Below are 12,362 nucleotides of genomic sequence, written 5' to 3'. Positions count from 1 at the left end.
AGAGTGTGTGAGTGAGTGTATGAGTGAGAGAGATTGAGTGAGAGAGTGTGAGTGAGAGTGTGTGAGTGAGAGTGTGTGAGTGAGAGTGTGTGAGTGAGAGTGTGTGAGTGAGTGAGTGTGTGTGAGTGAGAGAGTGTGAGTGAGTGTGTGAGTGAGAGTGTGAGTGAGTGTGTGTGAGTGAGAGAGTGTGAGTGAGAGTGTGTGTGAGAGTGTGTGAGTGAGAGAGAGTGAGTGAGAGTGTGTGAGTGAGAGTGTGTGAGTGAGAGTGTGTGAGTGAGAGTGTGTGAGTGAGAGTGTGAGAGTGAGAGTGTGTGAGTGAGAGTGTGTGAGTGAATGTGTGTGAGTGAGAGTGTGTGAGTGAGTGTGTGTGTGTGAGAGTGTGCGTGAGTGAGAGTGTGTGAGTGAGAGTGTGTGAGTGAGAGTGTGTGAGTGAGAGTGTGAGTGAGAGTGTGTGAGTGAGAGTGTGAGAGTGAGAGTGTGTGAGTGAGAGTGTGTGAGTGAGAGTGTGTGAGTGAGAGTGTGTGAGTGAGAGTGTGTGAGTGAGAGTGTGAGTGAGAATGTGTGAGTGAGAGTCTGTGAGTGAGAGTGTGAGTGAGAGTGTGAGAGTGAGAGTGTGTGAGTGAGAGTGTGTAAGTGAGTGTGTGTGTGAGAGTGTGTGAGTGAGAGTGTGAGAGTGAGAGTGTGTGACTGAGAGTGTGAGTGAGAGTGTGTGAGTGAGAGAGTGTGAGTGAGAGTGTGTGAGTGTGAGTGTGAGTGAGACTGTGTGAGAGAGTGTGTGAGTGAGAGTGTGTGAGTGAGAGTGTGTGAGTGAGAGTGTGTGAGTGAGTGTGTGAGTGAGAGTGTGTGAGTGAGAGTGTGTGAGTGAGAGTGTGTGAGTGAGAGTGTGTGAGTGAGAGTGTCAGTGAGACTGTGTGAGAGAGTGTGTGAGTGAGAGTGTGTGAGTGAGAGTGAGTGAGTGAGAGTGTGTGAGTGTGAGTGTGAGTGAGACTGTGTGAGAGAGTGTGTGAGTGAGAGTGTGTGAGTGAGAGTGTGTGAGAGAGTCTGTGAGTGAGAGTGTGTGAGTGAGAGAGTGTGAGTGAGAGTGTGTGAGTGAGAGTGTTTGAGTGAGAGTGTGTGAGTGAGAGTGTGTGAGTGAGAGTGAGTGAGTGAGAGTCTATGAGTGAGAGTGTGTGAGTGAGTGTGTGTGAGAGAGTCTGTGAGTGAGACTGTGTGAGAGAGTGTGTGAGTGAGAGTGTGTGAGTGAGAGTGAGTGAGTGAGAGTGTGTGAGTGTGAGTGTGAGTGAGACTGTGTGAGAGAGTGTGTGAGTGAGAGTGTGTGAGTGAGAGTGTGAGTGAGAGTGTGTGAGTGAGAGTGTGTGAGTGAGAGTGTGTGAGTGAGAGTGTGTGAGTGAGAGTGTGAGTGAGAGTGTGTGAGTGAGAGTGTGTGAGTGAGAGTGTGTGTGAGAGTGTGTGAGTGAGAGTGTGTGAGTGAGAGTGTGTGAGAGAGAGTGTGTGAGTGAGAGTGTGAGAGTGAGAGTGAGTGAGTGAGAGTGTGTGAGTGAGAGTGTGTGAGTGAGAGTGTGTGAGTGAGAGTGTGTGAGAGAGAGTGTGTGAGTGAGAGTGTGTGAGTGAGAGTGTGAGAGTGAGAGTGAGTGAGTGAGAGTGTGTGAGTGAGAGTGTGTGAGTGAGAGTGTGAGAGTGAGAGTGAGTGAGTGAGAGTGTGTGAGTGAGAGTGTGTGAGTGAGAGTGTGTGAGTGAGAGTGTGTGAGTGAGAGTGTGTGAGTGAGAGTGAGTGAGTGAGAGTGTGTGAGTGAGAGTGTGTGAGTGAGAGTGTGTGAGTGAGAGTGTGTGAGTGAGAGTGTGTGAGTGAGAGTGAGTGAGTGAGAGTGTGTGAGTGTGCGTGTGAGTGAGACTGTGTGAGAGAGTGTGTGAGTGAGAGTGTGTGAGTGAGAGTGAGTGAGTGAGAGTGTGTGAGTGTGAGTGTGAGTGAGACTGTGTGAGAGAGTGTGTGAGTGAGAGTGTGTGAGTGAGAGTGTGAGTGAGAGTGTGTGAGTGAGAGTGTGTGAGTGAGAGTGTGTGAGTGAGAGTGTGTGAGTGAGAGTGTGAGTGAGAGTGTGTGAGTGAGAGTGTGTGAGTGAGAGTGTGTGTGAGAGTGTGTGAGTGAGAGTGTGTGAGTGAGAGTGTGTGAGAGAGAGTGTGTGAGTGAGAGTGTGAGAGTGAGAGTGAGTGAGTGAGAGTGTGTGAGTGAGAGTGTGTGAGTGAGAGTGTGTGAGAGAGAGTGTGTGAGTGAGAGTGTGTGAGTGAGAGTGTGAGAGTGAGAGTGAGTGAGTGAGAGTGTGTGAGTGAGAGTGTGTGAGTGAGAGTGTGTGAGTGAGAGTGTGTGAGTGAGAGTGTGTGAGTGAGAGTGTGAGAGTGAGAGTGAGTGAGTGAGAGTGTGTGAGTGAGAGTGTGTGAGTGAGAGTGTGTGAGTGAGAGTGTGTGAGTGAGAGTGTGAGTGAGAATGTGTGAGTGAGAGAGTGTGAGTGAGAGTGTGTGTGAGAGTGTGTGAGTGAGAGAGAGTGAGTGAGAGTGTGTGAGTGAGAGTGTGTGAGTGAGAGTGTGTGAGTGAGAGTGTGTGAGTGAGAGTGTGTGAGTGAGAGTGTGTGAGTGAGTGTATGAGTGAGAGAGAATGAGTGAGAGAGTGTGAGTGAGAGTGTGAGTGAGAGTGTGTGAGTGAGAGTGTGTGAGTGAGAGTGTGTGAGTGAGAGTGTGAGAGTGAGAGTGTGTGAGTGAGAGTGTGTGAGTCAGTGTGTGTGTGAGAGTGTGTGAGTGAGAGTATGAGATTGAGAGTGTGTGACTGAGAGTGTGAGTGAGAGTGTGTGAGTGAGAGAGTGTGAGTGAGAGTGTGTGAGTGTGAGTGTGAGTGAGATTGTGTGAGAGAGTGTGTGAGTGAGAGTGTGTGAGTGAGAGTGTGTGAGTGAGAGTGTGTGAGTGAGTGTGTGAGTGAGAGTGTGTGAGTGAGAGTGTGTGAGTGAGAGTGTGTGAGTGAGAGTGTGTGAGTGAGAGTGTGTGAGTGAGAGTGTCAGTGAGACTGTGTGAGAGAGTGTGTGAGTGAGAGTGTGTGAGTGAGAGTGAGTGAGTGAGAGTGTGTGAGTGTGAGTGTGAGTGAGACTGTGTGAGAGAGTGTGTGAGTGAGAGTGTGTGAGTGAGAGTGTGTGAGAGAGTCTGTGAGTGAGAGTGTGAGAGTGAGAGTGTGTGACTGAGAGTGTGAGTGAGAGTGTGTGAGTGAGAGAGTGTGAGTGAGAGTGTGTGAGTGTGAGTGTGAGTGAGACTGTGTGAGAGAGTGTGTGAGTGAGAGTGTGTGAGTGAGAGTGTGTGAGTGAAAGTGTGTGAGTGAGTGTGTGAGTGAGAGTGTGTGAGTGAGAGTGTGTGAGTGAGAGTGTGTGAGTGAGAGTGTGTGAGTGAGAGTGTGTGAGTGAGAGTGTCAGTGAGACTGTGTGAGAGAGTGTGTGAGTGAGAGTGTGTGAGTGAGAGTGAGTGAGTGAGAGTGTGTGAGTGTGAGTGTGAGTGAGACTGTGTGAGAGAGTGTGTGAGTGAGAGTGTGTGAGTGAGAGTGTGTGAGAGAGTCTGTGAGTGAGAGTGTGTGAGTGAGAGAGTGTGAGTGAGAGTGTGTGAGTGAGAGTGTTTGAGTGAGAGTGTGTGAGTGAGAGTGTGAGTGAGAGTGAGTGAGTGAGAGTCTCTGAGTGAGAGTGTGTGAGTGAGTGTGAGTGTGAGTGAGACTGTGTGAGAGAGTGTGTGAGTGAGAGTGTGTGAGTGAGAGTGTGAGTGAGAGTGTGTGAGTGAGAGTGTGTGAGTGAGAGTGTGTGAGTGAGAGTGTGTGAGTGAGAGTGTGAGTGAGAGTGTGAGTGAGAGTGTGTGAGTGAGAGTGTGTGTGAGAGTGTGTGAGTGAGAGTGTGTGAGTGAGAGTGTGTGAGAGAGAGTGTGTGAGTGAGAGTGTGAGAGTGAGAGTGAGTGAGTGAGAGTGTGTGAGTGAGAGTGTGTGAGTGAGAGTGTGTGAGTGAGAGTGTGTGAGAGAGAGTGTGTGAGTGAGAGTGTGTGAGTGAGAGTGTGAGAGTGAGAGTGAGTGAGTGAGAGTGTGTGAGTGAGAGTGTGTGAGTGAGAGTGTGTGAGTGAGAGTGTGTGAGTGAGAGTGTGTGAGTGAGAGTGTGAGAATGAGAGTGAGTGAGTGAGAGTGTGTGAGTGAGAGTGTGTGAGTGAGAGTGTGTGAGTGAGAGTGTGTGAGTGAGAGTGTGTGAGTGAGAGTGAGTGAGTGAGAGTGTGTGAGTGAGAGTGTGTGAGTGAGAGTGTGTGAGTGAGAGTGTGAGTGATAGTGTGTGAGTGAGAGTGTGTGAGTGAGAGTGTGTGAGTGAGTGAGTGAGAGTGAGTGAGAGAGTGTGAGTGAGAGTGTGTGAGTGAGAGAGTGTGAGTGAGTGTGAGTGAGTGAGAGTGTGTGAGTGAGAGTGTGTGAGTGAGAGAGTGTGTGAGTGAGAGTGTGTGAGTGAGAGTGTGTGAGTGAGAGTGTGTGAGTGAGAGTGTGTGAGAGAGAGTGTGTGAGTGAGAGTGTGTGAGTGAGTGTGTGTGAGTGAGAGAGTGTGAGTGAGTGTGTGAGTGAGAGTGTGAGTGAGTGTGTGTGAGAGAGAGAGTGTGAGTGAGAGTGTGTGTGAGAGTGTGTGAGTGAGAGAGAGTGAGTGAGAGTGTGTGAGTGAGAGTGTGTGAGTGAGAGTGTGTGAGTGAGAGTGTGTGAGTGAGAGTGTGTGAGTGAGAGTGTGTGAGTGAGTGTATGAGTGAGAGAGATTGAGTGAGAGAGTGTGAGTGAGAGTGTGTGAGTGAGAGTGTGTGAGTGAGAGTGTGTGAGTGAGAGTGTGTGAGTGAGTGAGTGTGTGTGAGTGAGAGAGTGTGAGTGAGTGTGTGAGTGAGAGTGTGAGTGAGTGTGTGTGAGTGAGAGAGTGTGAGTGAGAGTGTGTGTGAGAGTGTGTGAGTGAGAGAGAGTGAGTGAGAGTGTGTGAGTGAGAGTGTGAGATTGAGAGTGTGTGACTGAGAGTGTGAGTGAGAGAGTGTGAGTGAGAGTGTGTGAGTGTGAGTGTGAGTGAGATTGTGTGAGAGAGTGTGTGAGTGAGAGTGTGTGAGTGAGAGTGTGTGAGTGAGAGTGTGTGAGTGAGTGTGTGAGTGAGAGTGTGTGAGTGAGAGTGTGTGAGTGAGAGTGTGTGAGTGAGTGTATGAGTGAGAGAGAATGAGTGAGAGAGTGTGAGTGAGAGTGTGAGTGAGAGTGTGTGAGTGAGAGTGTGTGAGTGAGAGTGTGTGAGTGAGAGTGTGAGAGTGAGAGTGTGTGAGTGAGAGTGTGTGAGTCAGTGTGTGTGTGAGAGTGTGTGAGTGAGAGTGTGAGATTGAGAGTGTGTGACTGAGAGTGTGAGTGAGAGTGTGTGAGTGAGAGAGTGTGAGTGAGAGTGTGTGAGTGTGAGTGTGAGTGAGATTGTGTGAGAGAGTGTGTGAGTGAGAGTGTGTGAGTGAGAGTGTGTGAGTGAGAGTGTGTGAGTGAGTGTGTGAGTGAGAGTGTGTGAGTGAGAGTGTGTGAGTGAGAGTGTGTGAGTGAGAGTGTGTGAGTGAGAGTGTGTGAGTGAGAGTGTCAGTGAGACTGTGTGAGAGAGTGTGTGAGTGAGAGTGTGTGAGTGAGAGTGAGTGAGTGAGAGTGTGTGAGTGTGAGTGTGAGTGAGACTGTGTGAGAGAGTGTGTGAGTGAGAGTGTGTGAGTGAGAGTGTGTGAGAGAGTCTGTGAGTGAGAGTGTGAGAGTGAGAGTGTGTGACTGAGAGTGTGAGTGAGAGTGTGTGAGTGAGAGAGTGTGAGTGAGAGTGTGTGAGTGTGAGTGTGAGTGAGACTGTGTGAGAGAGTGTGTGAGTGAGAGTGTGTGAGTGAGAGTGTGTGAGTGAAAGTGTGTGAGTGAGTGTGTGAGTGAGAGTGTGTGAGTGAGAGTGTGTGAGTGAGAGTGTGTGAGTGAGAGTGTGTGAGTGAGAGTGTGTGAGTGAGAGTGTCAGTGAGACTGTGTGAGAGAGTGTGTGAGTGAGAGTGTGTGAGTGAGAGTGAGTGAGTGAGAGTGTGTGAGTGTGAGTGTGAGTGAGACTGTGTGAGAGAGTGTGTGAGTGAGAGTGTGTGAGTGAGAGTGTGTGAGAGAGTCTGTGAGTGAGAGTGTGTGAGTGAGAGAGTGTGAGTGAGAGTGTGTGAGTGAGAGTGTTTGAGTGAGAGTGTGTGAGTGAGAGTGTGAGTGAGAGTGAGTGAGTGAGAGTCTGTGAGTGAGAGTGTGTGAGTGAGTGTGTGTGAGTGTGAGTGTGAGTGAGACTGTGTGAGAGAGTGTGTGAGTGAGAGTGTGTGAGTGAGAGTGTGAGTGAGAGTGTGTGAGTGAGAGTGTGTGAGTGAGAGTGTGTGAGTGAGAGTGTGTGAGTGAGAGTGTGAGTGAGAGTGTGTGAGTGAGAGTGTGTGAGTGAGAGTGTGTGTGAGAGTGTGTGAGTGAGAGTGTGTGAGTGAGAGTGTGTGAGAGAGAGTGTGTGAGTGAGAGTGTGAGAGTGAGAGTGAGTGAGTGAGAGTGTGTGAGTGAGAGTGTGTGAGTGAGAGTGTGTGAGTGAGAGTGTGTGAGAGAGAGTGTGTGAGTGAGAGTGTGTGAGTGAGAGTGTGAGAGTGAGAGTGAGTGAGTGAGAGTGTGTGAGTGAGAGTGTGTGAGTGAGAGTGTGTGAGTGAGAGTGTGTGAGTGAGAGTGTGAGAGTGAGATTGAGTGAGTGAGAGTGTGTGAGTGAGAGTGTGTGAGTGAGAGTGTGTGAGTGAGAGTGTGTGAGTGAGAGTGTGTGAGTGAGAGTGAGTGAGTGAGAGTGTGTGAGTGAGAGTGTGTGAGTGAGAGTGTGTGAGTGAGAGTGTGTGAGTGAGAATGTGAGTGATAGTGTGTGAGTGAGAGTGTGTGAGTGAGAGTGTGTGAGTGAGTGAGTGAGAGTGAGTGAGAGAGTGTGAGTGAGAGTGTGTGAGTGAGAGAGTGTGAGTGAGTGTGAGTGAGTGAGAGTGTGTGAGTGAGAGTGTGTGAGTGAGAGAGTGTGTGAGTGAGAGTGTGTGAGTGAGAGTGTGTGAGTGAGAGTGTGTGAGTGAGAGTGTGTGAGAGAGAGTGTGTGAGTGAGAGTGTGTGAGTGAGTGTGTGTGAGTGAGAGAGTGTGAGTGAGTGTGTGAGTGAGAGTGTGAGTGAGTGTGTGTGAGAGAGAGAGTGTGAGTGAGAGTGTGTGTGAGAGTGTGTGAGTGAGAGAGAGTGAGTGAGAGAGTGTGAGTGAGAGTGTGTGAGTGAGAGTGTGTGAGTGAGAGTGTGTGAGTGAGAGTGTGAGAGTGAGTGTGTGTGAGTGAGAGAGTGTGAGTGAGTGTGTGAGTGAGAGTGTGAGTGAGTGTGTGTGAGTGAGAGAGTGTGAGTGAGAGTGTGTGTGAGAGTGTGTGAGTGAGAGAGAGTGAGTGAGAGTGTGTGAGTGAGAGTGTGTGAGTGAGAGTGTGTGAGTGAGAGTGTGTGAGTGAGAGTGTGTGAGTGAGAGTGTGTGAGTGAGTGTATGAGTGAGAGAGATTGAGTGAGAGAGTGTGAGTGAGAGTGTGTGAGTGAGAGTGTGTGAGTGAGAGTGTGTGAGTGAGAGTGTGTGAGTGAGTGAGTGTGTGTGAGTGAGAGAGTGTGAGTGAGTGTGTGAGTGAGAGTGTGAGCGAGTGTGTGTGAGTGAGAGAGTGTGAGTGAGAGTGTGTGTGAGAGTGTGTGAGTGAGAGAGAGTGAGTGAGAGTGTGTGAGTGAGAGTGTGTGAGTGAGAGTGTGTGAGTGAGAGTGTGTGAGTGAGAGTGTGAGAGTGAGAGTGTGTGAGTGAGAGTGTGTGAGTGAATGTGTGTGAGTGAGAGTGTGTGAGTGAGTGTGTGTGTGTGAGAGTGTGCGTGAGTGAGAGTGTGTGAGTGAGAGTGTGTGAGTGAGAGTGTGTGAGTGAGAGTGTGAGTGAGAGTGTGTGAGTGAGAGTGTGAGAGTGAGAGTGTGTGAGTGAGAGTGTGTGAGTGAGAGTGTGTGAGTGAGAGTGTGTGAGTGAGAGTGTGTGAGTGAGAGTGTGAGTGAGAATGTGTGAGTGAGAGTGTGTGAGTGAGAGTGTGAGTGAGAGTGTGAGAGTGAGAGTGTGTGAGTGAGAGTGTGTAAGTGAGTGTGTGTGTGAGAGTGTGTGAGTGAGAGTGTGAGAGTGAGAGTGTGTGACTGAGAGTGTGAGTGAGAGTGTGTGAGTGAGAGAGTGTGAGTGAGAGTGTGTGAGTGTGAGTGTGAGTGAGACTGTGTGAGAGAGTGTGTGAGTGAGAGTGTGTGAGTGAGAGTGTGTGAGTGAGAGTGTGTGAGTGAGTGTGTGAGTGAGAGTGTGTGAGTGAGAGTGTGTGAGTGAGAGTGTGTGAGTGAGAGTGTGTGAGTGAGAGTGTGTGAGTGAGAGTGTCAGTGAGACTGTGTGAGAGAGTGTGTGAGTGAGAGTGTGTGAGTGAGAGTGAGTGAGTGAGAGTGTGTGAGTGTGAGTGTGAGTGAGACTGTGTGAGAGAGTGTGTGAGTGAGAGTGTGTGAGTGAGAGTGTGTGAGAGAGTCTGTGAGTGAGAGTGTGTGAGTGAGAGAGTGTGAGTGAGAGTGTGTGAGTGAGAGTGTTTGAGTGAGAGTGTGTGAGTGAGAGTGTGTGAGTGAGAGTGAGTGAGTGAGAGTCTGTGAGTGAGAGTGTGTGAGTGAGTGTGTGTGAGAGAGTCTGTGAGTGAGACTGTGTGAGAGAGTGTGTGAGTGAGAGTGTGTGAGTGAGAGTGAGTGAGTGAGAGTGTGTGAGTGTGAGTGTGAGTGAGACTGTGTGAGAGAGTGTGTGAGTGAGAGTGTGTGAGTGAGAGTGTGAGTGAGAGTGTGTGAGTGAGAGTGTGTGAGTGAGAGTGTGTGAGTGAGAGTGTGTGAGTGAGAGTGTGAGTGAGAGTGTGTGAGTGAGAGTGTGTGAGTGAGAGTGTGTGTGAGAGTGTGTGAGTGAGAGTGTGTGAGTGAGAGTGTGTGAGAGAGAGTGTGTGAGTGAGAGTGTGAGAGTGAGAGTGAGTGAGTGAGAGTGTGTGAGTGAGAGTGTGTGAGTGAGAGTGTGTGAGTGAGAGTGTGTGAGAGAGAGTGTGTGAGTGAGAGTGTGTGAGTGAGAGTGTGAGAGTGAGAGTGAGTGAGTGAGAGTGTGTGAGTGAGAGTGTGTGAGTGAGAGTGTGTGAGTGAGAGTGTGTGAGTGAGAGTGTGTGAGTGAGAGTGTGAGAGTGAGAGTGAGTGAGTGAGAGTGTGTGAGTGAGAGTGTGTGAGTGAGAGTGTGTGAGTGAGAGTGAGTGAGTGAGAGTGTGTGAGTGAGAGTGTGTGAGTGAGAGTGTGTGAGTGAGAGTGTGTGAGTGAGAGTGTGTGAGTGAGAGTGAGTGAGTGAGAGTGTGTGAGTGTGAGTGTGAGTGAGACTGTGTGAGAGAGTGTGTGAGTGAGAGTGTGTGAGTGAGAGTGAGTGAGTGAGAGTGTGTGAGTGTGAGTGTGAGTGAGACTGTGTGAGAGAGTGTGTGAGTGAGAGTGTGTGAGTGAGAGTGTGAGTGAGAGTGTGTGAGTGAGAGTGTGTGAGTGAGAGTGTGTGAGTGAGAGTGTGTGAGTGAGAGTGTGAGTGAGAGTGTGTGAGTGAGAGTGTGTGAGTGAGAGTGTGTGTGAGAGTGTGTGAGTGAGAGTGTGTGAGTGAGAGTGTGTGAGAGAGAGTGTGTGAGTGAGAGTGTGAGAGTGAGAGTGAGTGAGTGAGAGTGTGTGAGTGAGAGTGTGTGAGTGAGAGTGTGTGAGAGAGAGTGTGTGAGTGAGAGTGTGTGAGTGAGAGTGTGAGAGTGAGAGTGAGTGAGTGAGAGTGTGTGAGTGAGAGTGTGTGAGTGAGAGTGTGTGAGTGAGAGTGTGTGAGTGAGAGTGTGTGAGTGAGAGTGTGAGAGTGAGAGTGAGTGAGTGAGAGTGTGTGAGTGAGAGTGTGTGAGTGAGAGTGTGTGAGTGAGAGTGTGAGTGAGAATGTGTGAGTGAGAGAGTGTGAGTGAGAGTGTGTGTGAGAGTGTGTGAGTGAGAGAGAGTGAGTGAGAGTGTGTGAGTGAGAGTGTGTGAGTGAGAGTGTGTGAGTGAGAGTGTGTGAGTGAGAGTGTGTGAGTGAGTGTATGAGTGAGAGAGAATGAGTGAGAGAGTGTGAGTGAGAGTGTGTGAGTGAGAGTGTGTGAGTGAGAGTGTGTGAGTGAGAGTGTGTGAGTGAGAGTGTGAGAGTGAGAGTGTGTGAGTGAGAGTGTGTGAGTCAGTGTGTGTGTGAGAGTGTGTGAGTGAGAGTGTGAGATTGAGAGTGTGTGACTGAGAGTGTGAGTGAGAGTGTGTGAGTGAGAGAGTGTGAGTGAGAGTGTGTGAGTGTGAGTGTGAGTGAGATTGTGTGAGAGAGTGTGTGAGTGAGAGTGTGTGAGTGAGAGTGTGTGAGTGAGAGTGTGTGAGTGAGTGTGTGAGTGAGAGTGTGTGAGTGAGAGTGTGTGAGTGAGAGTGTGTGAGTGAGAGTGTGTGAGTGAGAGTGTGTGAGTGAGAGTGTCAGTGAGACTGTGTGAGAGAGTGTGTGAGTGAGAGTGTGTGAGTGAGAGTGAGTGAGTGAGAGTGTGTGAGTGTGAGTGTGAGTGAGACTGTGTGAGAGAGTGTGTGAGTGAGAGTGTGTGAGTGAGAGTGTGTGAGAGAGTCTGTGAGTGAGAGTGTGTGAGTGAGAGAGTGTGAGTGAGAGTGTGTGAGTGAGAGTGTTTGAGTGAGAGTCTGTGAGTGAGAGTGTGTGAGTGAGAGTGAGTGAGTGAGAGTCTGTGAGTGAGAGTGTGTGAGTGAGTGTGTGTGAGAGAGTCTGTGAGTGAGACTGTGTGAGAGAGTGTGTGAGTGAGAGTGTGTGAGTAAGAGTGAGTGAGTGAGAGTGTGTGAGTGTGAGTGTGAGTGAGACTGTGTGAGAGAGTGTGTGAGTGAGAGTGTGTGAGTGAGAGTGTGAGTGAGAGTGTGTGAGTGAGAGTGTGTGAGTGAGAGTGTGTGAGTGAGAGTGTGTGAGTGAGAGTGTGAGTGAGAGTGTGTGAGTGAGAGTGTGTGAGTGAGAGTGTGTGTGAGAGTGTGTGAGTGAGAGTGTGTGAGTGAGAGTGTGTGAGAGAGAGTGTTGTGAGTGAGAGTGTGAGAGTGAGAGTGAGTGAGTGAGAGTGTGTGAGTGAGAGTGTGTGAGTGAGAGTGTGTGAGAGAGAGTGTGTGAGTGAGAGTGTGTGAGTGAGAGTGTGAGAGTGAGAGTGAGTGAGTGAGAGTGTGTGAGTGAGAGTGTGTGAGTGAGAGTGTTTGAGTGAGAGTGTGTGAGTGAGAGTGTGTGAGTGAGAGTGTGAGAGTGAGAGTGAGTGAGTGAGAGTGTGTGAGTGAGAGTGTGTGAGTGAGAGTGTGTGAGTGAGAGTGTGTGAGTGAGAGTGAGTGAGTGAGAGTGTGTGAGTGAGAGTGTGTGAGTGAGAGTGTGTGAGTGAGAGTGTGTGAGTGAGAGTGTGAGTGAGAGTGTGTGAGTGAGAGTGTGTGTGAGTGAGTGAGTGAGAGTGAGTGAGAGAGTGTGAGTGAGAGTGTGTGAGTGAGAGTGTGTGAGTGAGTGTGAGTGAGTGAGAGTGTGTGAGTGAGAGTGTGTGAGTGAGAGTGTGTGAGTGAGAGTGTGTGAGTGAGAGTGTGAGTGAGAGTGTGTGAGTGAGAGTGTGTGAGTGAGAGTGTGTGAGTGAGAGTGTGTGAGTGAGAGTGTGTGAGTGAGAGTGTGTGAGTGAGAGTGTGTGAGTGAGAGTGTGTGTGTGAGAGTGTGTGAGTGGAGTGTGTGTGTGAGTGTGAGTGGGTGAGTGAGAGTGTGTGAGTGAGAGTGTGTGAGTGAGAGTGTGTGAGTGAGAGTGTGTGAGTGAGAGTGTGTGAGTGAGAGTGTGTGAGTGAGAGTGTGTGAGTGAGAGTGTGTGAGTGAGAGTGTGTGAGTGAGAGTGTGTGAGTGAGAGTGTGTGAGTGAGAGTGTGTGAGTGAGAGTGTGTGAGTGAGTGTGTGGGTGTGTGGTGTGTGAGTGAGAGTGTGTGAGTGAGAGTGTGTGAGTGAGAGTGTGAGTGAGAGTGTGTGAGTGAGAGTGTGTGAGTGAGAGTGTGTGAGTGAGAGTGTGTGGTGAGAGTGTGAGGTGAGAGTGTGTGAGTGAGAGTGTGTGAGTGAGAGTGTGTGAGTGAGAGTGTGGAGTGAGAGTGTGTGAGTGAGAGTGTGTGTGAGTGAGAGTGTGTGTGAGAGTGTGTGAGTGAGAGTGTGGTGAGTGAGAGTGTGTGAGTGAGAGTGTGTGAGTGAGAGTGTGTGAGTGTGA

The sequence above is a fragment of the Somniosus microcephalus genome, unplaced genomic scaffold (genome assembly GCF_052327205.1).
Source record: "Somniosus microcephalus isolate GS21.2 unplaced genomic scaffold, FLI_Smic_1.0 unresolved_chr3, whole genome shotgun sequence".
NCBI lineage: Eukaryota > Metazoa > Chordata > Chondrichthyes > Squaliformes > Somniosidae > Somniosus > Somniosus microcephalus.
This window is presented reverse-complemented; position numbering follows the sequence as displayed.